Raw genomic sequence first — 26,477 nt, 5'->3', positions numbered from 1 at the left:
CTGACACCGTACCTGTTGCAGCTGTGGGAGGGGGTACATTAGTTTTAGGTGCAGTCACAATTCAAGAAGCATAGTGTGTCTGCCAGACAGAGGCAGCAAGTAGACCAGTGATTACCAACACTCCTACAATTTTTATTACAATAGCTAATATCACAGGCATTTTGCTCTTACCTTTGCTGCAGTCTTGCAGCTTATTCTTTGTGATGTTAAAGATGCCCGCCTAAAAATGTCTAAAAATATGCTTTAAGGTGTTAGTTGTCAAGCTCTCCCTATCAGGTAGTCATTGAATGCCCAGGCGAAAAGCTGGTCCCAAGCTAATCTCAGTGACCTATCTCTCAGAGCTGGTAAGTGCTCATGGAGAGGTGGGAATGATTGTTCTATGGCCAAAAGAACGTGTTGTAATAAACACGTATCCTTCTCTTCTTTAGATATTTTGATCTTTTTATAGCGTATACAAATTGGTGTGACAAAGCTTCAGGGGTGTTATCGTCTGTGGGTAGCATTTACCCCTGGGTAAAACGCAATGTTAGTCTCTTCACTTTTCCTTATACAGAAACAGTTGTGCGCAGTACCTGCATATGCTAAACAAAAAAGAGAAAGAGAACATGCACGTGTCTACAAGCGTGGTGCAACGTGACAATTTGTTAGGCATGTCCTTTATTTGGGTAGTGGCAGGGGCGGGCTGGCTGGGGCAGGGTTTCGTTTGACCTGGGATCTCGTGACCATGCGGTGGGCTGTGGGTGAATGTCCAAAGTTGTTATAGTCTGTGGTTGGGGAGGGGTCAGGGCAGTGTCGCAATTATCTTTTGTTGCAGCTGCTGCTGTGTTGTCCTTTGTTATTGTTGTTGTGGTGTTGGCCCTGTCGTCAATGCCAGGGCGGGTCTGGTCTTTGTAGGGCTTGACATCATGTAAGTAGTTCCACACTTTCTTATCACAGAGCTTTACAGCTCGAGGAGCTACTTCTTCCACCTGGTGGGGCCCAGTGAACCTGGGGCTGTTCCACCGGCGGTTGAAGTTGCAGAGGAGAACGTGGTCTCCTTCGACAATAGTCCAGTTAGCTTGTTGTCCTTGCTCCTCATTTGTTTTTTCTTGTCCAGTGGTTTTCGACCTGCCCCACGTGCGCTCGAGCTGTTGAGAGATAAAGGCGACAGTAGTAATCAAAGAAGACACATATTGATACATTTCATCACCAAAAACATTTGCAGAGCTGTCATAGTCGGTCAAGGCTCTTGATGGTGCCGTTAGTGGAAGGCGCATCTGATGTCCAGTCACCACCTCGTGGGGTGTGAGGTGGTGATCTGACCCTGGCCTATTCCTTAACTCAAACAGAGCCAAGGGGAGGCAGCACAACCAGCTTTTCTTAGTTGTCTGTTGGATCTTTGCAATTTCTTCTTTCAGGAGGCCGTTCAGGCGTTCACAAAAACTGTTAGCCTGTGGGTGATATGCGCATGCAAACTTGTGTTTGATGCCAAGTAGTGCAGTTATGTGTTCAAAATTTTTTTTGCAAAGTGCGGGCCATTTTCTGACTGCAGCACTTCGCAAACTCCCCACCTCGGGAAAACTTCCCTCACTAGAAATCTTGCTGCTCTGAAGGCGTCTGCATGAGAGCAGGGCCCAGCCTCTATCCACCTTGAAAATGGGCATACCACTACAATCATGCATCCTAAATATCTTCCTTCCCGAGCCCTTCGCTCATCCGTCTCCAACTCCCTCAGGGTCAGCTGCTTCTCGAAGCAATGAGCTGGGGGTGGATCTCTCTCCGCGGCAGGAGCCTCCCTCTGCAACAGCCTTCCTGCCTCCATGAAACTTGAGGAGAACCATCTACGGTTTCGGAAGCACCTCAAAACCTTTCTCTTTGCTTCTGCTTTCTCTCTCCCTCTCCCCTGCTAATTCTTCGCTGAATCTGCACCGAATCTGAAACTGGGCCACTCTCGCCGACCTCGGTCCTGGGCCCAGCCACTCTCCACTTGCACTGCCTCCCTGGCAACCCCATCACTGCGGAACTGTCTCTGTATCCCTACAGCCCCCGTTCCCAGCACTTGTCTGCACTTACCTTGCACTTGCCACCAGCTGGCCCTATTTATTTTATTCCACTTACCTTGTACTGCACTTCCCCCCTCCCCTCCCCTTGCACTTTCTCCCTTCCCCCTACCCCTGCACTTGCGCAATCTGAATGACACCTGGCCTAGTAGGATCTTTGTCTGTCTTCCCCTGTTCCCCCCTCCCGCCTCGTCGTGCCTTGAAACACTTGAAACCCTTGTGTATAGGCGCGTTACAAATGCCATATCATATCATATCATGTATCTGTGTCCTTGACATACGTTGATCATGTCAATGTAGTCAATGTGCAGGTGTAGGAAGGGTCCTTCTGGCTGGGGTATAGTACCTTTTATCACTTGCAGCGTTTGACAGGCTGTGAACTGTTGACATTTTAGGCATTTGCTGATAAAGTTTGCAACATGTGAATTTAACTCGGGACAGAACCAGGCCTCCTTTATTCGTGCTGCAATCACTTCCTTTCCTGTGTGTGTTGGATGGTGTAGCTGAGCCAGGGCTGTTTTCAATAGGGCTAGGGACATTAATACCTTGCCTGTATTATTCGACGCCACAATGCATCTATGGGGGACATTGTGCAGCCTCTTTTGACCCATAGCTCCTTTTCCGCCATGGGTGCTGCTGCCTTTAATTCCAGTATCTGTGTTTCAGGGATGTGAGTGTATCCCTCCTTCATTAGCATCTGTTTTGCTCCCGCCCTCCCTTTATCTTCTTGTTTTTCTGGGAGGGTCCACATCTCACCAAAGTATGCAGCATGTTTGGCATGTGCGTCTGCTGTTTCATTTCCTTGTGAGATAGGGTCATCCCCGTTAGTGTGTGCTTGACACTTCACTAGGGCTATTTCTCTAGGGTCATTAATGACTTCAATTCGTTCAGCAAGTAGTAGGGCATGTTATACTGGGGTACCATCAGCTCGCCATTTTATTAATCCTGAGTGTACCGTTGATGTGACATATGCACTGTCTGAATATTTTGTTACTCTTTTATCATAGCTCTCTTGTAGTGCCAAAATCAGGGCCACTAGTTCTGCCGCTTGGGCTGAGTAATGTTGTGGCAGCTGTACACATTTTACTGGTACATACACCCAATCCTTTGTCAGCCTAACCACTGCTGTTCCTGTCCTTACACCTTCACTCTGGTCAATTGTTGAGGACCCATTAATGTACATTATCCCCCCCCAGGGTATTTTCCTCAACCTTTCTTGTGCTGGAGTAAATTTCGATGGCCTGTGGGCAATCATGAGCGTTGTCACCATCTTCAACTACCTCCGCTATAAATCTCGCTGGGTTTACATTGCTGCACCTTACAATTGTTAATTCTGGTTTGCATAAAATTATTTCATAGCCTGATGCTCTCTGTGTGGTCAATGTTGATTTAGGCTTGTTCAATATTGCAAAGCGGGCGTGTTCCATGAATAGTGTGGTGGGGCACCCCATTGTTATTGATGATGATTTTTCCACCGCAAAGGCTGGGGCGCCCAAACTTGTTTGCAAGGGAAGTGACCTAACATTACAGGATCCAGGTGTCCGCTGTAAAATGCTACAGGCTTGTGTCCCGTGCTTGTTTTTTGTGTCAGTACTGCCTTCATTATTGCTGAGTCGCAATGTGAGAAGATAAAAAATTGGTGGTCATAGTTTGGAGTGGCCAGTACTGGTGCTGTTGAGATGGCGTGTTTTAATTCATCAAATGTTTCTTCCATTTCTCTTGTCCACCCCAACCTTTTATCCCCCTTCTGTGATTCTCTGAGGGCCTTGAGCAGGGGTCCTATGTATGAGCTGTAGTCAAAAACCCATGCCCTGCAGTAGTTCCATAGGCCCAGAAACTGCTGCAGTTCTCTCACTGTCTGTGGTTGTGGTGTGTTTGTTATCGCTTGTGCCCTTTGTGGTGGAATGTTTCTTCCATTCTGTGAGATGAGCTGACCAATGTAGAGTACCTGTTCTTGGCAGTACTGTAGTTTTTCCTTGTCTACCTTGTACTCCTTCTCAGCTAACACTGTGAGCATCTTAATTGAGTCCTTCCTACACCTTTCTTCTGTGGTGCTGCAAATGATGATGTCATCTACGTATTGCAGCACCGTGCTCTCCATCTCGATGTTTCCCAAATACATTTTTATCACTCTGTTGAAGATGGATGGTGACTCACAGTACCCTGGGGGCAACCTTGTGTGTTTTCATTTTGTGCTGTGGTACGTAAAGCCTATCAGGTCCTGTGAGTCTGGGTGCAGAGGTATCGAGAAAAAAGCATTTTTGAGGTCAATCACGGTAAACCGTGATGCCTCTGCTGGTATCTCACATAGTATGGTAGTCGGGTTAGCTGCTATGGAGTACTCTGCCTCTAGAATGTGGTTCAAGGGCCTTAGGTCCTGGATAAAATGCCAAGACCCTCCTTTCACTTTGCGTACAGGGTACACAGCAGTGTTGCAAGGAGATTATGATGGTACTAGTATACCATTGTTTATTAGGGCGGTTATTGTTTCATATAAGCCCTCATTTGCCTCTTTTGATAGTGGGTATTGTTTCACTCTTGGTAGCATTGCTCCTTTTTTCAATTTTATTTTTACGCCTCCAATTCTCTTGATGCAGCCAACGTCATATGGATTGGTGGTCCACAGTGATGTTGGTACAGCTGCCATGTCTTCCTCGTAAAATGGCACTGGTGTAGGAGCAGGTGCATCTAGTGCTATTGCCATTTTCTGTGCCACCTGCTTGTATGTTACCTTCAACCAAATGTTAATGCTCATCCCAAACACCATCTCTCCCTCTCCATTGTCGTCTGAGAAGGGCTCCTCATCAGACACCCATGTAAGCCTGCATCCCTCTGCCAGTGCTATTACAGCTCTCCAGGCTCTCCCCTCCCTGTCTTGGGCATGTACTGCGATGTAGTCTGCAGTTGTCATAATGCTCTTGATGCTCACTGAAATCATTTTCCCCTCAATTTCACTTGCTGGTGTCTCTGGTCTGAATATGTATGCTGCTGGCCTCCTCCAAATGTTGCCCTCAATTCCAGGCAACCATGCAATTGCAATATCTGTCCCATATTGGAAGATCTCTGCATCTACAGTCTCAGCCCGGGCCACTGTTAGGCCACAGTAAGCCTGCAGTATTTGTCGTGCTGTGAGCATGTTAATTCCTGGTGTAGAGCAAATTATGCCCTTCTCCGTGAAGGAGATTATCATATTCAATCTGCTCATTATGTCCCTCCCAAGTATGTTTACTGGTGACTGCTTCGAGTACAGATGTGGGAGAGACATGTTGTGATATCCCATAGATAAAGAGATGTCATCAGTGAAGGGTACCAACCCTTGAGCCCCAGAGAATCCTTGAGTGTGCATGGCTTCCCCTGACATTTTAAATTTACCCTCCCTTATGCAGGACCTAGTGGCCCCGGTGTCAACTAGGAAGGAACATTTGTTCTCACCTATCGCTACCTGTATGCGTGGTTCCTCCACAGTATTAGGTGTTACTGATAGGATGGGACACATCAAAGACATCTGTGGGCTGTCCTATTGTGGATAAAGTGACTGACGGCTTTCTGTGTAAGGGTTGTGACCCAATATTGTCACCTTCCCCAGCTATGTCTGCTGTAGCGGTTCATCAGTTGGTGATACTGCATTGTCCTGTATTTGTGTAAGCTGCTGTACCGGTTGTACTTGATGTTGTTGCGTTGCTATCGCCTGTTGCTGTGGTGGTGTGTATGTTTGTACCTGATGCTGTGGTTGTTGTGCTGGCACTTGTTGTTATGGTAGGAATTGTTGTATTCCTTGTTGTTGTTAGTAAGATTGTTGTTCTCCCATAGGCCCTTGCTGCCCTTGCTCCCCCCAGGCTGTTTGGGTGGGCCTCATCCTGCAAGTGTGTGACATGTGTCCCACCATCCCGCAAACCCAACATATTGGTGGTTCTCTGGCTTGCCATGGGAAACTCCCTGTGTCGTCCTGGTACCCTTGCTGTCCGTTTGGGTAGTAGCCCCGAAACCCTCCCCCTTGCTGTTGTGCAGGTTGGCCATAGCCCCTTGCTCTTATCATGCTGCCCCTCCCCCTGTAGTTGTTATAGTATCCATTTCCCATTGGCATATATCCTCCTCCTGCGTGTGCCGTGCATGGTGGGGGCGGGGGCATCTGCTGTGTTATAATTTGGGATGGCTTCTGTAATTGTGCTACCTGTTGTTGTGTTGTGTCTTGTGCAACCGTTACTTGTGTGGGGGTTGGTGTTGCTACCACAGGCGTTGTTATTAGTGCTCCTTCCCTGGCATATTTAGATAGCTTTTTTGCACCAATTTTGCCTCCTCTGCCTTTCTATCTTCCTCCTTTTGTTTCATCTTTTCCTGCCACATCCTGCAGTGGTGTACTATAGTTAGTTGTATTTCCGGCCAGGCCTTAGCTTCCATCCCCACTATTTTCTTCAGCTGTCTTTGTACTTGCTCCCGGAGCCCTTGTACTAATATATGGTAGAAAATTGCTAGTTTTTTATCCCACTGCTCCCGAGTTTCCAGGCGCCACTTCTCCTGAATCTCCTGGATGTAATCAACAGGATCTTCATTCTCACGCATCTTGCGTGACGTCATAGCTTCTATGTCTGACAAGTCTTGGTACTGGACCCTTAGAGCCTGCCATATCGCATGTCTGCAGTTGGCAAATGGTGCTCCATCATGTGATGTGTCAGATATAGTGACCCCTGGGAAGCCCGCCCTTTTCCAAATGTCACCTGCAGCATCCCCCAATATTGATATTAGGAGTCCCTTCACGTCCCCCACCGCTAATGTTTGCCCTGCAGTGTGTTTTTCCATCTCACATATCCACTTTTCTGCTCCTCCACTTAGTGATGGGAGTCTGCATTTAATATTCTCTTTATCGGAATGCTTCCAGGGCACATATTGTGGTCTGACCCCTCCCCTTTCCAGAAGTGGCATTAAATTGTACCCCCTCATTTCCCCCCGTGCCCGTGGGGTTATGTCGGTGTATTCATCCTCTTCCTATGTGTCAGGTAATTCTTCAATCATATCAATATTACAGTTAATTGCTCTATCCCCTTCATTCTTCCTCCCTCTCCTTTCACCCTCTTCTCTCACTGTGGGCATGCTTGCCCGTTCTTCCTGTCTGCGTCCTGGGAGGTCCCTAAGTCTGTCGACATATGGGGTGTGTGCAAGGGTTGGTGTCAGTGGGCGTGGTGCTAGAGGTCGTGTTGTTAGAGGGCGTGGTGTTTGTACTGGTGTCGGTGTTAATGGTTGTGACATTCTCCTTGCTACCTCCTTTACCTGCTCTTCACCTTTCTTATCTTCTTTCCTCCTTCCGCACGACCATGGTGACTCGCAGTTGGTGCGTGTACTGTACAGTTTGTCTAAACTTTCCCCATTGTCATCTCCTCCATTTTTTCCTAAACATTCTTCCTCCTCGCTGCAAAATCCATCAGGAAAAGACAATCCCCACTCTGTGCATTTTCCACCCACTGTCACCGCCCTTAAATCTATTAAGTCTGCTTCCTTGTGCTCTCCTCCTTTAACAGCTGCTCCTTGTGTTGATGTTGTAGGCACTTCAGAATCCTGGCGTGTGTATGTTCTTACTCTGTGCTCCACCCTCCTATCGCTATTCTCCTCATCCTTTTCCCCTATTATTTCACCACCTATTTCCGCTCTCTTCCTTTTTAGTTCTTCCAACTCCTCCACACTTACCTTCGCTAAATCCTTTCTTCCTCTTCCTTCCTTTCCCATTTGGCCCTTTACCTTTTTAATATGCTCTCTATTACTTTACCTTCTTCATATTTCCGGGCGCTTTCAGATAGTATTTTCTTTTTCCACAGTTCCATTTCCCTTTCTTTCTGTTCCTCCCTCTGTTTCATTTCTCATTGCTCCGCTCGTGACACCCTCTCTGCTATTGCTTTCATCCGCTCTGCTTCCTTCTTCCTCTCTTCCATTCGTTCCTTCATCCTCTCCTGCTCGTCCCTATTCTCCTTTCTCTTCTTCTTCCTTCCTTGTTTTTCTTGCTCGAACTGTCTGATCAGTGCACTTCGTGCGTCTCTTAATTCAGCCAACCTTTCCTCCAGCATTTCTTCCCCTACCTGTGACAGTTGCCCTTCTCTTGTCTTACTCACCTCGGTCCCTGTCTGTGTGATACCCATTTCATCCTTTGCCATCCTCCTCAATGCGTCCTCTTCTTCCCCTGTTAGTGTCCCTCGGAGCTTTAGGAGCACCTGTGCTGCTACCCATTCGTCTGGTCCTATGGTTGTGATGTGTTCCCCACTTTTCTTCCCTCCCTTTGTTCCTGCCTGTGTGAAGTTTAAGTCTATCGCGCTCATCACCTCCTCCCCCCTCTAGTAGCTATCTGTAGGGGCATATGGTGGAGGGCTGTATGCAGGGTTTGATTACCCCTCAGCGGCTGTCAGTTGTTGTCTGGCGGCTTCTCTTAATTCCGTTACTCGGTACAACCCTCCTTCTTCCTTCTTCACTACCTTCGCCAGAGGCATATCTTCTGCCCATTCCTTTTTCACCTTCTCTTCTGATACTGTACCCGATCCTTCTTTCTCCTGCTTGCTCTCTTCTGCGCATAGTGCATTGCTGCTCGCCGTGCCCATGCCCCCTCCGTTCTCCTTCTCCTCTTTGCCTCCCTTCGTTTCTTTGCTCCCTTTCTCCTCTGCTGCCCCTTCCATAGTAAACATCCCCATTGCCCCTGGTATGGCTCCCTGAAACATCTTCCATAAGTTAAACATCTCTATATGGTGAGCTAATTTCTTTCCCTTGTACGTGTTGTGTATGTATGTCAATAGTGAGTGTTGGGTGTATGAGTCAAAGCTGCCGTTAGGCGGCCATGGTGTCAGTATTTTGTTGTCTGTTCCTTGTGTCCAGTCGATACAGTACTTGATAATTTTCTCCTTGTACGGTGATAGTGACGTGCAAATGTGTTGGAGGGGTGATGTAACGCTCACCTGATTCCCGTAGAGGCGCCGGTCTTGACTGGGCGTATACCGTATCTTCAAAGGTGATGTGTAACACACGGCTGGCTCTTTGGGCTGGACCTCTGTGCACTGTATGTCTGACTTGAAGGGTAAGATGTCTGCAGATAGAAAATATGGGATTAAGGAACTGGGTTATTGAATGTCTCTCTCTTCTTCCCTTTCTCTTCTCCTGTAGAACCCCAAAGGTTAACGCTCTCACCTTAGGTAAGTGAACGCTGTGCTCTCCATCTGCCTCGGGGCAGGGTGCTGTAACCAGTTTCTTCACTGGATAAGGGGAGCAGGCCTCTTGACTTCAGAGGACTGCTGTCCGTCGTTTACTGCACGAACGGTAAGTTTCGAGTAATTCTAATGTCTTTAAAGTCTTTAGTTATGATGTCTCTTGTTTTGCAGGGTTCCGGTGATGGCGGATGACGGGCTGAAGTGAGTTGAAGATGGAGCCCGTGTGATGAATAGAAGCGCCTGGAAGCACGTAAGTAAGCGCTTGTTGCCTGCTTCACGATGCGCTCTAACTGTCTTTTTATTTTGCAGGTAAAAGTTCGGAGCGGCTGCAGGGTGCCGGAATTCCCACTGGGTTGGATGTGGAAAGGAGTAATGGCACGTGAGTATTAAAGTTCCCCAATGTCTTTAAACGCACCTTGTTTTGTCTTTCAGATGCGGGATGCAGCGCCGAAGGCCTCCGGAGCGTGCGAAGAGTTGGTAATCTTTTGTCTTTCAGATGCCGGAATGCAGTGTGAAGACCTCCGGAGCGCACGAAGAGTAGGTAAGCCTTTGTCTTTCAGATGCCGGAATGCAGCGCGAGGCGTTGGTGACAGCCGATGGACCAGGTAAGTGAAGAGCTGTCACTGAAGACCGTAATGCTAACCTGTTCTTTCTTGTCTTTATAGGTGTTGCTAAAGACTGGATTCAGGATGGTAAGCCTTTTTCCTTAGGCCCAGGATCAGATGCAGAAGACACGATGAGCGTTCTGCTGCAGAGGATGCAGAATAACGCAAAGCAAGATTCATCCATCGGGTGTGGTTTAAATAGCCTCCTGTAGTGCTTAGGTGTCTCCTTCCACAGCCACGCCTAAGAAAAGAGTTCCTGCTTTCCAGAAGAGTTCCAGTGTTCTGAATCTAGGGAGTGGCTCCTGCCCCACCCAACAGGAAAAGTAGTTCCAAACAGAAGAGGATCAGAGGCTCAACTGGCAGGCAAGTAAGCAGCATGGTCTGCTGCAGGTAAGTCCACCCAAGCATTATGAGCCCGGCGCTTCCAGTGCTGGGACTGGGCATATTTATGAGCCTGGTGCCACTGGCGCCAGGACTGGGTCCAAAAGGTCCCAATTGGGACTGGTTGGCACTCGGAACCTGGGTTATGGATCTGCTTCCAAGGGAGTTGGGAAAACCCTGACCTTTTGGAAGCAGAGATCATGACAGTACCCCCCCTCAAGGCCCCTCCCAAACCGGGCTTCTCCGGGGGTTTTGGCTTGTCAGGAAATGTTCGGTGAAATCTTTTGATTAGGCGAGGAGCGTGGACATATTCAGCAGGTTCCCAGGATCTCTCTTGGGGGCCGTAGCCTTTCCAGTCAATTAGGTAAAATAGTTTAGATTTGGAGATCTTGGAGTCCAGAATGCTTTTGACTTCAAACTCGAGTTCTCCATCAACTAGGATAGGTTTTGGAGATTTAGTTAGTCGGGTTTGAGGTTGCACGGGTTTTAATAGAGAGACGTGCAAGACCGGATGTATCTTCATGTGCGGGGGCAAGTCCAACTTGACCGCTACTGGGTTTACTATGGTAGTGATGGAATAGGGACCAAGGTATCTTGGGTTGAATGTGCGTGGCCCTTTTAGAGGTAGATATTTGGTGGATAACCAGACTTGATCTCCTACTTGATATTGAGGGGCTTCCTTCCGATGTTGATCTGCTCCTTTCTTGTATTGTTCTTTAGCCCTTTGAAGGTGAGAAACAGCTTCCTTAAAGGCTTGGGTGATTGTAGAATGCAGGTAGTCTACTGCTGGTGCTTCAAGATCTTGGAGGGGATCCAACTCCGAGGTTCGAGGGTGACTGCCGTACAAAAGAAAAAACGGGGTTTTCCCAGTTCCCGAATGGACAGAGTTATTGTAGGCATATTCGGCTATCCAAAGGATGTCTTTCCAAGTTTTTTCAGTTTGTTGCAGCATGCAGCGTAAATACTGTTCCAGAGTTTGATTGGTCCTCTCGGTTTGTCCGTCGGTCTGAGGGTGGTGACTGGTCGATAGTCTCACATCAATTTGAGCCGACCGACAGCAACTTCGCCAAAAATGAGAAATAAATTGACTACCTCGATCCGGAATTAGAACCGAAGGAAAACCGTGCAGTCGGACGATGTTTCCGAGAAATTCTCGGGCCAGAGTTGCTGCTGTTGGCAAGCCTTTGAGCGGAATGAAATGCGCCATCTTGGAGAATAAGTCCACGATTACTAGAATCGTATTGTATCCGGAGCATGGAGGTAGATCGGTGATGAAGTCCATAGAAAGCGTATGCCAAGGGCGAGGTGGGATGTCAATAGGGCGTAAAAGGCCTGCTGGTCTTTCTTTTCGACTCTTGTTTTGGGCGCATACTCCACAGGACATTATAAAGTCTCTGATATCTTTTTTCCAAGACGGCCACCAGAAGTAGCGCTTGATCTTTTCTGAGGTCTTGGCCATACCGGGATGTCCTTCCATTAAAGAATCGTGATAACAAGAGATTACTTTTTTCTGTAAATCTGTGCTGGGTAGGTATAATCGTTCTTGGAAATACAATAAGTTGTCCTTTACTGCAAAGTCCTTTCCCTGCAGATGCCAATTCTGTATGTCTGCTGGAGTTACAAGTTGCCTGGCTTTATCCTTAACTTCCTCTATGGATTCTGTGGCGATTACACCCAGAATTCTTTGTTCGGGAATGATTGGTACAGGTTTAGGGTTGATCAAGTGTTCTTCCACTCCCATCCGAGAAAGGGCATCAGCTTTACCGTTCTTTGTACCAGGTCGATAGGTAATTATGAAGTCAAACTCGGCAAAGAATAATGCCCAACGGAGTTGTCTAGAGGATTGGGCTTTTGCGGTTTTCAAATATTGCAGGTTTCGGTGATCCGTAATCACAGTAACGGTGTGTCGGGCCCCCAGCAGATAATGCCGCCAAGCCTTAAAGGCAGACTTGATAGCCAGAAGTTCCTTGTCAGTAATCGTGTAATTGATTTCAGGAGGCAAGAATTTGCGGGACCAAAATGCCACGGGATGCAACTGATTAGTTAGCGGGTCCTTTTGTGATAGAACTGCCCCCATGGCAAGGCTTGAAGCATCAGTTTCCACGATGTAGGGGAGTTCGGGGCGAGGGTGTTTTAAGATTGGTGCAGAGATAAATTTAGTCTTCAAATCCTGGAAAGCTTGTTCCGCCTCGGTAGACCATTCAAAACGTTTGTTTTTCTTTAACAAGGCAGTGATGGGCTGGACTATTCGAGAGAATTCGGGGATAAACCTGCGGTAAAAGTTAGCAAAGCCTAACATGCTTTGCACACCTTTTACGGAGGATGGTGATGGCCATTTGAGAACTGCATCGACCTTCTTTGAATCCATACGCACTCCGCCAGGTGATAATATGAATCCCAAGAATTCAACTTCAGTCACGTTGAAAACACATTTTTCCAACTTAGCGAAAAGTTTGTGTTGACGCAATCTTTCGAGGACCATTTTCACGTGTTTCCGATGTTCAGATTCCGATGAAGAATAAACGAGGATGTCGTCAATGTAAACAACAACACACACATCTATGAGCTCTCTGAGGACATCGTTCATAAAATATTGAAAGGCGGCCGGGGCATTGCAAAGTCCGAAGGGCATGACCTGATATTCAAATAGCCCTCTTTTACTCGTACCAAGTGGTAAGCTCCTCTAAGATCCAGCTTTGTATATATGCATGCTTTTCTGACTTGGTCCAGGAGTTCAGGGATCAAAGGTAACGGATATCTATTCTTAACGGTGATCTGGTTCAGGGAGCGATAATCTATACAAGTTCTAAGGTCTCCTTCCTTTTTTGGAACGAAGAACAAAGCTGAAGAAGCAGGGGACTTGGAAGGACGAATAAACCCATTTGCCAGGTATTGATCCTGGTATTGTCGAAGGTGATGGTTCTCAGGCTCGGTGAGGCCATAAATTCTACTACAAGGAGGAGTAGATCCAGGTATCAGGTCTATCTGGCAGTCATAAGACCTATGAGGAGGTAGAGAGTTAGCCTGATCCTTCCGGAAAACATCTTGGTATTCTAGGTATTCGGGAGGTAACTGGGGAGTCTCTGAAGAAATTGCTGCCAGTGCAACACCAGGTGGAGGGTGACAAGTAGAGACACATTCTGGAAACTGGACCGTTCTTGCTCGCCAATCGATCAGAGGATTGTGTTTCTCTAACCAAGGTATTCCTAGAATAATCTGAAATTGAGGGGCCTTGATCCCATCGAACACGATCTTCTCATGGTGTCCATCTTGACTTGCTAGCGTCACCTCTTGAGTGGTATGCGTTACTGGCCCGGAGGCTATCTCCGTACCATCCACCGTAGTAATGACGTCCTTTACAGCCTTGGGACAAAGAGTTAGATTCATCCTCAAAACCATTTCATGATCCACATAATTGCCGATGGCACCGCTGTCGACGTAAGCTTCAATTGCATGTAATCGATCCGGATTATCAGGGCTAATGAGGACCATAGGTATCACGAAATGCGAGGTCACGGAACTGGTTTTCACGCTCGGCAAGAGGACCTCTATTCTTGTCGGGCGAGGTCGTTTCCCTGCTCAGAGTTTGTAACTTTGGTAACTGCAGCTCCTACTGCCTTCGTGGCAGGTTTCACCGGACAGTCTCGAAGAAAGTGCCCTGAGTTTCCGCAATAGAGGCATAATTGCAACTGTTTTCTCCTTTCCCGCTCCTTTTGTGTTAGAGGACCTTTCAGATCCCCTATTTGCATGGGTTCCCCGGAGTCTACTCCTTTGGAAGGAGTTGGCGGTTTGGAAAATACTCGAGCATCAAACTTGGAACGATCGGCCTTCCTGTTCTGCAGTCTGTGATCTATTTGAACGACTAAGTCTATATAGTCCGAACAATCTTGTGGGGGATTCACTACTTCGGCTAACACATCCTTGAGCTCTCCACGTAGACCTCTATAAAACAGCGTAATCCTTTTGTCCTCAGGCCATTGAGTTTCCACTATCAGTCTGTTGAAAGACGCAATATAAGCCAAAAGGTCTTGATTACCTTGTCGCAACGAAAGAAGCTCATTGTCCAAGGCCTGCCCCTGTGAATGTCTTGCGAACAGTTTTTCCATACTGAGCTGAAAAGCTTGAAAATCATGGAGGACCGGATCATCTTGATTTACTAGAGGGATCGACCAGTCTGCCGCATTGCCACTAAGGTACGAAAGCACGAAAGCTACTTTAGCTTGATCAGTTGGAAAGGCTGCTGGCTGGCATAAGAAATGCAACCGGCACTGATTGATAAATACTGCAAACCTCTTTGGGTCACCAGAAAATCGTTCGGGCGCAGCCAGAGGTACATTCCCAGGTAGGTTGATCTGCACTGGATTCATAGAGGATGTAGAAGGAAGATTTCCCCCAGATGCGGGTAACGGGGTCTGTCCGGCTTGTGACTGTAGCAATTGTCTAGCGAGATCATCTGTTCGCTCCTTGGAAATAATCAGTTCCCTTCTTAGAGCGTTCGTTTCCTGACGGGCTGCATGCACTTCTGCCCTTAGTTCCCCAAGTAACTGGGCTAGCTGGTCGGTATCCGAGGTTTCCATAGCGCCTGGACGGGAGTTTTGTGGTAGGCTTTGCGTTCTGTAACGCTCACCTGATTCCCGTAGAAGCGCCGGTCTTGACTGGGCGTATACCGTATCTTCAAAGGTGATGTGTAACACACGGCTGGCTCTTTGGGCTGGACCTCTGTGCACTGTATGTCTGACTTGAAGGGTAAGATGTCTGCAGATAGAAAATATGGGATTAAGGAACTGGGTTATTGAATGTCTCTCTCTTCTTCCCTTTCTCTTCTCCTGTAGAACCCCAAAGGTTAACGCTCTCACCTTAGGTAAGTGAACGCTGTGCTCTCCATCTGCCTCGGGGCAGGGTGCTGTAACCAGTTTCTTCACTGGATAAGGGGAGCAGGCCTCTTGACTTCAGAGGACTGCTGTCCGTCGTTTACTGCACGAACGGTAAGTTTCGAGTAATTCTAATGTCTTTAAAGTCTTTAGTTATGATGTCTCTTGTTTTGCAGGGTTCCGGCGATGGCGGATGACGGGCTGAAGTGAGTTGAAGATGGAGCCCGTGTGATGAATAGAAGCGCCTGGAAGCACGTAAGTAAGCGCTTGTTGCCTGCTTCACGATGCGCTCTAACTGTCTTTTTATTTTGCAGGTAAAAGTTCGGAGCGGCTGCAGGGTGCCGGAATACCCACTGGGTTAGATGTGGAAAGGAGTAATGGCACGTGAGTATTAAAGTTCCCCAATGTCTTTAAACGCACCTTGTTTTGTCTTTCAGATGCGGGATGCAGCGCCGAAGGCCTCCGGAGCGTGCGAAGAGTTGGTAAGCTTTTGTCTTTCAGATGCCGGAATGCAGTGTGAAGACCTCCGGAGCGCACGAAGAGTAGGTAAGCCTTTGTCTTTCAGATGCCGGAATGCAGCGCGAGGCGTTGGTGACAGCCGATGGACCAGGTAAGTGAAGAGCTGTCACTGAAGACCGTAATGCTAACCTGTTCTTTCTTGTCTTTATAGGTGTTGCTAAAGACTGGATTCAGGATGGTAAGCCTTTTTCCTTAGGCCCAGGATCAGATGCAGAAGACACGATGAGCGTTCTGCTGCAGAGGATGCAGAATAACGCAAAGCAAGATTCATCCATCGGGTGTGGTTTAAATAGCCTCCTGTAGTGCTTAGGTGTCTCCTTCCACAGCCACGCCTAAGAAAAGAGTTCCTGCTTTCCAGAAGAGTTCCAGTGTTCTGAATCTAGGAAGTGGCTCCTGCCCCACCCAACAGGAAAAGTAGTTCCAAACAGAAGAGGATCAGAGGCTCAACTGGCAGGCAAGTAAGCAGCATGGTCTGCTGCAGGTAAGTCCACCCAAGCATTATGAGCCTGGCGCTTCCAGCGCTGGGACTGGGCATATTTATGAGCCTGGTGCCACTGGCGCCAGGACTGGGTCCAAAAGGTCCCAATTGGGACTGGTTGGCACTCGGAACCTGGGTTATGGATCTGCTTCCAAGGGAGTTGGGAAAACCCTGACCTTTTGGAAGCAGAGATCATGACAGGTGAGTTAAAGCGTTTCCTCTCTCTCCAGACCCCGACCCATAGTATGTGGCCATGTTACAGTTTTGTTCTTCCCAATATCAACCTTCTTTACCTGTCCCAGTAAACTGGGGACTTCCGACCATCCGCTAAAAAGTAATACAATTGCAAATATACGCCTCCTCTCTGGGGGAGCATAACCAGCCAATCGTCTTCCGCACTTGGGAACAAACTAGCTACCACCTGCGGGGAAACTTCATCTACCTAACAAGCTTTAACACTCAATTAGTAGGGATCCTCATCTACTCATTGATCTATAACGCCAATTTACAGGAAAGCCACGCCCCTTCCTACAGGTGTCCGCGATCTGAACAAATCAGTGCCTGCTGACAACCACACGTGGTACCTTTCGGCTCCACCCAATTCACTCCGTGACGCGGTAGAAGACGGCCCTCGGGCCTGTCCAGCCACCGCTCACTCGTCTATCGGCACTTATTTATCAAATCTTTTGCAGCACACTGTAAACACCTCCCACCTCCCTTTTCACAATTCCTCCCCCCTCCTGCACATCATTACATTGCTTGTTGGGTGTGTCATATTCACCAAGAGCCTCTTGAGGTGGGGCCGCCCGACTGCGTGCACCCCTCCAAAGCAGCTCGCCACCTCCCCTCGTCTGGACCACGCCTAGACACTCACCAACCGCAGGCGGGATACTTCTCAAGTCGGCTCTCGAGGGCCAATATCCGGTTTGCGCTGTCCGGTCTTCTCGCAGTTCCGCGATGGTCCTGTAGTCCTCAAAAGGGGGCAACGGCCGAGGGGGCCGCGCTGCCGGGTCTCCCCGTTGCAAGAGGCCTTGGAATGGTGCTCTCAGGGTAATAGACCTCAAACAGATCTCAGCAGTGCCTCCAACTTGTCGGGGTGATCTCCCGGGGGCCAGAAGAGCCATCCGCGGACCTCCGGGGCTGGGGAGGCCCCAACTCCTCCCGCGTCCCAAAAGGAGTATGAGACACACACAAGGAGCAAGGTAACTACTGCTGTTTATTAGAGTAACGGGGCTCTCAGGCCCTTTTTATAGCAGTATGACACGCTACTTGCGTCACCTGGGAAAATCATCACAAAACCTATCACCACTTCGGGTTGGTTCCCTGAGTGGTAGGGTTAGTATGGATACCCTATGGGAAGAAATGTTAGTGGATGAGGACGGGTCAGGTGGTACACTTGGGCTGTCCCTAACAGTTGTTACATTGGAATTGTTACAAGGGGACCTTTGGCGATTGGCTAAGAGTAATAGCGTCAGTGATGAGCCCCCCTGTATTCTGATTGGTTCTCCCGCAAGCCCCCAAGCCTGGGACCATCGTCGTTCCCAGCTCGCGGTGTACCTGACATTAGCAACAATGTGCAACTATGTGTTTGTGTGGACAATGGACAGGTCTGCTTATGGGCTGGTGAGCAGGTCTTTCCCATCGCTGTAGGTGTCCAACTTGTTGCTTCATTGTTGCAGATTGTGTCCCAGACGTGGGACCCTGGCGGTTCTCTGTCTCGTACGCTTGGCACCTTGTCAGTTCGGCTTAGTCACGTGCGGGGAGACCGTAGCTGGAGTAGAATTATGAGCATTCGATTTTGTATTTTGTCTCTGAGGGCTTGGCACCTGTAGGCATAACCTTGGCGCTGGGCACGCGGCATGCGGGTTGCAACATTGTGGCCTTGGCTGTGGGCTCTCGTTGGAGTTCGTTCTACATGGTCAGCACTTGCATTTCGTTCTGGGAGGATTTTCTTTTGCATGGCTCCTGCCTGGGGACTCTTGCTTGTGGCCTACTTGGGCCTAGTTTGTGGGTGGCGGTACATAATCCATACTATGGGGGTCGCATGGTGACAGAGTGTCATACGCAGCATTACATAAACATGGTGGCATCTTCATAGTGATAGGTAGCAAGTTGGTTGGTGTGTGAGTGACCAATGTGCATGGTGGCATGTGTGTTCTTGTCTGTTGGCTATGTCGTCATGGCATCTCTAACGATGTGAATACTTGCAGCTGTTGTTCTAGTCGAGCTGATCCATGTCGCAGGTGTCGGCTTGACCCGGCGTGCTAGTGGGCAAACTCTTCGTATATGCATGTTTTTGAAGCAGGATACTTTGTCATCTGGTAAATAAGCAAACTCCTCTTGTGGGGGGTGCCTGGGCCATGATCCCCTAGGCCATGGCCTGGATGAGATTGGGGGGAGGGTGTTATCCCATTCTCCCACTTCAGAGCTTACCATTTGAATGCGTGTGCCAAAGAGGACCTGTTGGAGGCGTATGGGTGAAAGTCGATAGCTGGTTATGTTGAAAACCTGATAATGTTTTCCAGAGGAGAGGGTGGAGAAGCCAGGAGCTACATTTTAGAACGTTTTGCTCTGTCCAGGTGGCCCATTATGCTGTTTGACCTGCAGGGGCTGCACTAGTGTAATCCTGAACCTGCACCTGTGTGTATTATCCAAGCATGTGCTTGGACAGACAGTCCCTATTGGCGTATGCTAATTGTGCGCCACCCTCAGGCACTGCACATTCAGCAAGTGCCACCAGGGTGCTCTTTGGAAGTTGGAGATTGAGGGTCCCTGGGACTCTTCTGACTCCTATGGGAGAAGTATAGGTGTGAAGTTAAGGATAGCAGTAAAGGGGCGGGGGTCCTGGCCTCCTGTGCATGGACAGGCCAATGCACTCATTGTCAGCGCCGACAGACCTGAGATGACATTATTAACGGTAGAACACAATGTGACAAATCATTGGCTTTGCCTTTGGCCCTAACACTTGCAGCTGCCAACGAGCAGTGCCTGCACAGAAACTGTTTTTTTTTTACAGTTACATGGCGTGGCACAGCATATGTGCACTGCAACTGATGCACACTGAAGCCACGAGTCAAGTTAGCTGATCCACATACAGGCGCCCTTCTCTTATAAACCTCCTTTTTGTCTGTCACTCTCCATCACTTAACTACCTACGGCTCGAACATTCTAGAAATCTGGAGTATCAGAGTTAGTAGGTGGGTGATAGAGTTATGCAGCTATCAGGACTGGCAATGAATGTCTCCGTGCTCATTATCCTGTGCGCGAGGGAACTAAAACCTCTGTTCACTCGTTATCACTGTAGACCACTTGCTTGGAATCTAAACCGATCATGCTTGTATAACCAGCCGCAATCATGTGTGTTTACAGGTGCTCAAGCTTTTACAAGAGTACATGTGTAATACCACCAATTGTAGCAATTCTGTTGTACTGGTAACATTGCACTAAGCAACAAAGCCATGTAATATTTTACTTTTGGAAATATTACATTTTAATTCAAAATGATATTCATACTGATGCAATGGCTAACTGCGATTGATAACTGTCTGCAAAATGGCACCAGGTAAACATGTCTCCTTCATTCTTTCTCCTTGTGTAGGGAAGTGGCACCTCGGATTAAACTGTGGCAGTAGAGATGACTTCTGCCACCACCCACTCAGTCACGGCTTTGATTATTTTTATGGTCTGTCGATGACCAACCTCAAAGACTGCAAACCTGGCCATGGAAGTGTGTTCAGAAAAGGGCTTCCCAGTGTGGTGAGGCGGCCTCTTATGATCATCAGTACGGCTCTGATAGGCCTTGTCATCCTTCATTTGATTGGACTCATCGCGGTACCCTGGAAAGTACTTGCCCTCTACGCAAGTTTGATAATCGCGTCTTCACTTGGCCTTGGCTTTTTGTTCTTATGGAACTTAAGATACTTGAATTGTATCCTTATGAGGAACCAGGAGGTCATTCAGCAACCCTTAATCTATGAAGGCCTTACACAAAGATTAACAGATGAGGTAATACACTTTATGAAGAGGTAAGTCAAATTACTAAATTTATGGATCATGTAATTATTATGCACACATTAGTACTTCATAACCCAATAAAAATAAAAATAAATGTGAATCCCTGGGTTTAGAAAACGTCATTTGCCTCCACCAGGGGGCGCAGAAGCTTGGTCGCCTGAAGCGACGTCTCCCTGATCTCAGGCTGATTCAAACTAAAAATCAGCATTTTTTACAATTTCTTTGGCTCTTACCGTAACATCTCTACGCTCTTACTTCCTGAGCACCTCCATACCGAGCCTCACCACGATCCGGACCCTTCTTCCTGAGTAACGGCTCTCCTGTGCATTCGGGCCTGCCTACTCGCTTCTCAGAGCTGGTGCATGCGGCCTATGGTGATCCCTCTCTGGCTGTTCCAGTGAGCGGGTTGTGGCTGCCTACCATCTGGACTCCGGTCTGCGCTTCCTGTGAACGTTCCCGCTGCTGCATTCTTTCCAGGATCCACTCCGTGGCTCCTTCAGTGACTAGCCCGCTGCTGCCTCTCATCTTGTCTTCAGATTGCTCCTACGGTGCATGTTCCTGCCTCCGCCTTCCTTCCAGAACCTGCTCCGTGTCTCCTTCAGCATGTGGCCTGCTCCTCCTTTGAGCGCCCACTGCCGCCTCCCACCTGGGCCTGCTCTGTGGCTCCTTCTGGACTGCTGGTCCCGCGGCTCCTCCAGTGAGCGCCCGCTACCGCCTCCCTACTGGGGCCTGCTCCGTGGCTCCTTCTGGACTGCTGGATACTCGCAGCTCCTCCAGTGAGTGCCTGCTGCCATCTCCCTCCTGGGCCTGCTCCGTGGCTCCTTCTGGACTGCTGGCTCCCCATGGCTCCTCTAGTGAGCGCCCGCTGCCGCCTCCCTCCTGGGGCATGCTCCATGGCTCCTTCTGGACTGCTGGACACTCTGCGGCTCCTCCAGTGAGCGCCCGCTGCTGCTTTCCTTCTAGGGTTTGCTCTGTGGCTCCTTCTGGACCGTTGGCTCCTCCTGTGAGTGCCCGCCACTGCCTCCATCTAGGGCCTGCTCCGTGGCTCCTTCTGCGGGTGACTTGCTGCTGCCTCCTATCTGGGCTGCTGGCTCCTCCACGGCTCCCCCACTGAGTGTCCCGCTGCTGCCTTCCATCTGGCCACTCTAAGACTCCCTCTGCGGGCGGCCTGCTGCTGTCTCCATTCCGATCCGCAGGCCCATCTGTGGCTCCTCCAGTAAGTGTCTGCAGCCTCTTCCATCTGATGACTCCCCTACTCCTGCTGTGTCTTCTCTACCCATGAGCCTTAACCTCTGCCTTCCATCCAGGCTATTTGGAGTCTCTCCTCTGTGCCACCCTGTCCTACCAGGCTTCTGAGGTAGTGTGCCCTCCCGCTCTGTCCTGTGGGGATGGGTGCCTCACTCTGCCTGCTTCAGCTGACCACCTACCACGGTGCTTCCTCTGGCTCCTTCTATACTACCTACATACTGCCTACATACTCTACCTCTTGCTCCTGGACTTCCTGCTCCTGGACCCTGCTCGCCTACTTACTCTGCCTCCTGCGGCCTGGTCCCTGCTCACCTCATACTCCTGGACCTTGCTCACCTCTTGCTACTGGATCTGCTCCTGGACCTCCTGCTCCTGGACCCTGCTCACTACCTACATCCAGCCTACATACTCTGCCCACTGTGGCCTGGACCTTGCTAACCTCTTACCCCTGGACCTTGTTCACGTCTTGCTCCTGGACCTGCTCCTGGACCTGCTCCTGGACCCTGCTCTCTGACTACTTCTACCTTGTGCTCAAATCCTCTCTGCTGCTGCCCCTCCATTGTCTACCTTGTGCTCCATCCCAGTTGGCTGCTGCCCCCCTTCCATCAACTGCCCAGGGCCTTGTCCTCTGCCTCCTGCTGCCCGGACCCCGTTCAATTCCTCCTACTTGTCCTTGCTCACCTCCTTCCCCTGGACCTGCTCCTGGACCTCCTGCTCCTGGTCCTTGCTCATTGCCTACAATCTACCTTAGTACTCCATTCCTGTCTGCTGCTGCCCCCCCCCCCTTTGTCTGCCCTGGTCTTGCTCTCTGCTACTTACCTCTCTTCTGCCCCATCCCTGTCTGCTGTTGCCCCCCCTCCTTTTACTGCCCAGGACCTTGCTCTCTGCCTCCTGCTGCCTTCATCCTGTTACGTCGCTTCTACCAGCCGCCCTACCTCTGAGGACCACTGCCTGCCTTCCTCTGTCGCAGTGTTGGCTCCTGTCTGGCCTCCGTCAGTGACTCTCCAGTGAAGTGACCACCACTCTGAGGGCCACTGCCTGCCTTCCTCTGTCGCAGTGTTGGCTCCTGTCTGGCCTCCGCCCCTGACTCTCCAGTGAAGTGACCACCCAGCATCCTCATCCTCATTGTTGTGACGTGTCTGCTCCTGGCCCTAATCCCACTATGTCTAGCTGGCCTTTTTCCTATCTCCTTTCTCTCCCTCCGTGACACTCCTTCTCTTCACTCTCCTCCTCCTTCTCTAATCGCTGTCCTTCTCCTCATCCCTCCCATAACCTGTCATGCACATTGATAGATTTCTCCTTTCTCACCTACCTTACTTCCCCCCTCTTACCTCCCTCTTCCCCACTTCCCTCCTCCCTCTCCTCCTTATCCCGTCCCTTATCCTCATGTCCATTCCCTTGCTCAACCCCCTTCCCCGCTCTCCTCCTTCCTTTTCTTGCCCTCCTTGTCGCCTTAACCTCATCCACCCTCCAATCTAACCTTCTAACCTAATTAACATTGCTCTTTGGAATGCCAGATCCCTTTGCAATAAAACTGCTTCTGTTTTAGAGATGTTCTTTCGGCTCAACCTCCACTTGCTCTGTCTAACTGAAACCTGGATCCCTCCTCACAATTCTACTGTTCCTGTCTCTCTCTCCACCTCCTCCTCCTTTCTCTCTCATGTTTCTCGTCCCTTTGGTTGTGGCGGTGGCGTTGGTCTTCTCTTCCATCCTAAATACCTCTCATCTACCTCCGTCCCATCCCTTCCTACCTTCTCTTCCCTCACCCCCATTATTTCCTAATTATCTATAGACCTCCTGGCCCCCTCTCTTCCTTCTACGATGACCTTGACCACCTCCTCTCTCTCATCTCCCCCTCCCTCTCTTTCCTCACTGTCCTTGGCTATTTTAATCTTCACCTTCCCATTCCCCCACATCCCTCTCCTCTTCTCTCAATTCTCGACTCCTACCTCTCTCTCCTCTCCCCTCTTCTCCTACCCACTCCTCAGGCTCCACACTTGATCTCATCTTTAATTCTACTTATTCCTCATTCCCGGTTTCCTCTCTTCCCACTTATCTATCTGATCATCTCTCTACTCTCCTTCTCACTTACCCCTAGCTCCCCTCGTCCCTCTTCTCTATCCCCCACAACTTCCTTCATGCGGCGTGACCTTCAGAACTTTAACCCTTCACTTTTCCTTGATTCTTGCTCCTCATCCCTTCCACCCATCTCTAATTTCTCCTCTCTCCCTGCTGACCTAGCCCTCTCCTCCTTGTCCTCCTCTCTCACCTCTCATCTCGATTGACTCTATCCCCTCTCTTCTTTCTCCCCCACTTATAAGCTTTCTCAACCTTGGCTCTCCCCTCACCTCATTTCCATGCGGCGTCTCCTTCGTCGTCTTGAGCGCTCCTGGTACAAATTCCCCTATCTCCCTAACCAAACCTCCTCCTTTTCTTTTCACTCGCTATATGATACCTGCCTTAATTCTGCTAAACGCTCCTACTTTTCTAACCTTCTTCACTCCCAAGCCTCTCATCCTTGTCGTATCTTCCAAACCCTCTCTCACCTCCACTCTCATCCCTCTCCTGACCTCTCTTCCACATCTCCTCTTTCTCCCTCTGACTTCGCTAACTTCTTCTCTGAAAAAATGTGTTCTCTTCGTCAAAAGATTATCTTCTCTCCTTCTTACTCCCTCTCCCTTCCTTCCTTGCCCTCCCCTTACATGTTTGAATTCTCTCCTATCACTCCATCTGACATTTCTCTCCTCCTATCCAAATCCCACCCTACTGCCGCCCCCTCTGATCCCATCCCTTCCATTCTTATTCCTAAGGTTTACCCCCTACTCATCCCCTATCTAACCTCCTTCTTCAATACTTGTCTTTCTATGGCTACCTTACCTACTGCCTTCAAGCATGCCACTATTATCCCTATCCTTAAGAAGCCTTCCGCCAATCCCCTTATTGTGGCTAACTTTCGCCCTATATCACTTTTACCTTTCCTCTCTATGCTACTCGAACGCCTTGCCTAGTCTCAACTCTCGACCTTTATCTGTAACCTCTCTCTCCTTCCCCCCTCTCAATCTGGCTTCTGTCCCAGACACTCCACTGAATCTGGCCTCATCTATGTCCTGAACTCTCTCCTCACCGTTCGCTACCCTAAGCAATCCTCAGTCCTTGTCTTCCTTGACCTCTCCGCTACTTTGATACTGTCGATCACCCCTTACTTCTCAATACTCTTTCCTCCTTTGGCTTCAAAGACTCAGTTCTTAACTGGCTCTCCTCTTACCTTTCCAATTGCTCATTCACGTCTCTAGGGATGACCAAACCTCCTACACCTTCCCTCTGAACTATGGTGTTCCCCAAGGTTCCGTCCTCGGACCCTTCTTATTCTCTCTCTATACTTCACTTCTCGCTCCTCTCATCTCCTCTTTTGGAATTTCTCACCATTTCTATGCCAATGACACTCAACTGTTCCTCTCCTCTTCCTTCACCCTGACCTTCATCTTAAACTCTCCTCCTGTCTCACTGCCATTAAAAACTGGATGTCATTGCATTTTTTCTCTCTCAATACGGACAAAACTGAATCCCTTTTCTTCCCTTCCAACACACTTCCTCCTCCCTCCCCCCTCCTTCCATTCATTTCCCCCCAGCCGATCTTCCAATTTCCGCTCATGCGAGGAATCTAGGAATTTACTTTGACTTTACCTTTCCTTCACTTACCACATTTCCCTCACTACTCGATCTTGTCGCTATCACCGCTTTAATATCCGTAAAGTCTTTTCTTCTCTTACTTTCCATGCTACTAAACTCTTAATCTCTTCCCTCATCTTTTCTCGCCTTTTCTACTGTTCTTCTCTCTTTTTCGGTCTCCCCTCTTCCCATCTCGCCCCCATTAAATCCCTTTACCACTCTGCGGTCCATACCCTCTGTCTTCTCTCTCCCTATGATTCCATCTCCAATTCACTTGCCAACCTAGGCTGGCTTACCTTCTACTCCCAACTTAAATACCACTTCCTTTGTCTCGTTTTTAAATCTCTTCATGACCTTGCCCCTCCTTACCTCTCCTCTCACCTCTCTTCCTATGCCCCCTCTCGTTCTCTACGCTCTGCTGATCACTTTTTACTCTCTGCCCCCCCTCCTTGTGCCTCCTCTCGTTTCCACGCCTTCCAACTCCTTGCCCCCCTACATTGGAACTCTCTCTATCTCTATCCGCTCCATCTCCACTTATTTCTTCTTCTGTTCCTCCTTAAAAACACTCCTTCACCCTCCTTCCTGACTTCTCTCCACTTCCTCCTCTTCTTTCTCCTCCCCACTCCATGTTCCTGTTCCTTTATCTCTTCCTGTTTCCCCCTTTGAATTCCACCCTCCCTTCTACTCCCTCTACTCCCTCTTCCCTTTCCTCCTTCCCATACCTCTCCTCTTCTCTTCCTTCCCAAATGCAAATTGTTCCACGTGCTGTTTTTCTGGTTTGAATCATGTATATTTTATTGCTTCTATGTTCCATGTTTAATGTTTTCTGGTTGTTATGCTGTAAAGCGGTTTGGTGTAAAGCGTTTTATAAATAATAAAATACAAATATAAAATACAAATTATTTGCTGTTGTTTTAATGTATGGTGCTGAGGATTACTTTTGATATAAACTCGTGCTCCCTAACAATATGTAACTCAATTAAAGTTTTATTATGTATTAAATGTTGGAGCGGAAATACAATTGAATGCACAGTGACGATGAATCGAAATTCCTATACTTTTCTATAGAAAGGGTTATGTTTCTATACTCTTGGGGCCATGTTATCCAAACAGTGGTTTGTGCGTTTCAGTCTTGCACGTGTACGACATGTCCACAGGCTGCCATGGTTTCTATAAAGTCGGATGCCTGTTTATTCTTGGATGTCCACCCACTGGTTGAAATCCTCCAACATAAGGCTTTCTGAGATGTTGCTTGCAAATTTAATTTCTGTTCATGAAACTTCTCAAGGTAGTTAGTGCTGCCATGAAGGGCATGTTTGGGCCAGAGACCCCGGGAACGATGGAACCGGGTTCACAGTGTAATGCAAAGTGTCTGTGAATTCAGCCACCACTTCACCTCGCTACTTCTCCACCTGTTTCCCTGCTTCTGTGAATGATCATGTAACATAGTACAGGGAGCTCACCAAGGATCGTAA

The 26,477-nt window shown here is 48.8% G+C and overlaps 1 pseudogene; it reads left to right on the top strand.

Annotated features, from left to right (window-relative positions):
• Positions 1-26,477, top strand: part of LOC138528800 (steryl-sulfatase-like) — a 2,216,653-nt pseudogene that overhangs the window by 132,903 nt on the left and 2,057,273 nt on the right.

This window comes from Ambystoma mexicanum, chromosome 7q, assembly GCF_040938575.1.
Source record: "Ambystoma mexicanum isolate Mex_15411 chromosome 7q, UKY_AmexF1_1, whole genome shotgun sequence".
NCBI lineage: Eukaryota > Metazoa > Chordata > Amphibia > Caudata > Ambystomatidae > Ambystoma > Ambystoma mexicanum.
Note: the sequence above shows the minus strand (reverse complement) of the source record. Positions and strands in the feature narration are given on the sequence as shown.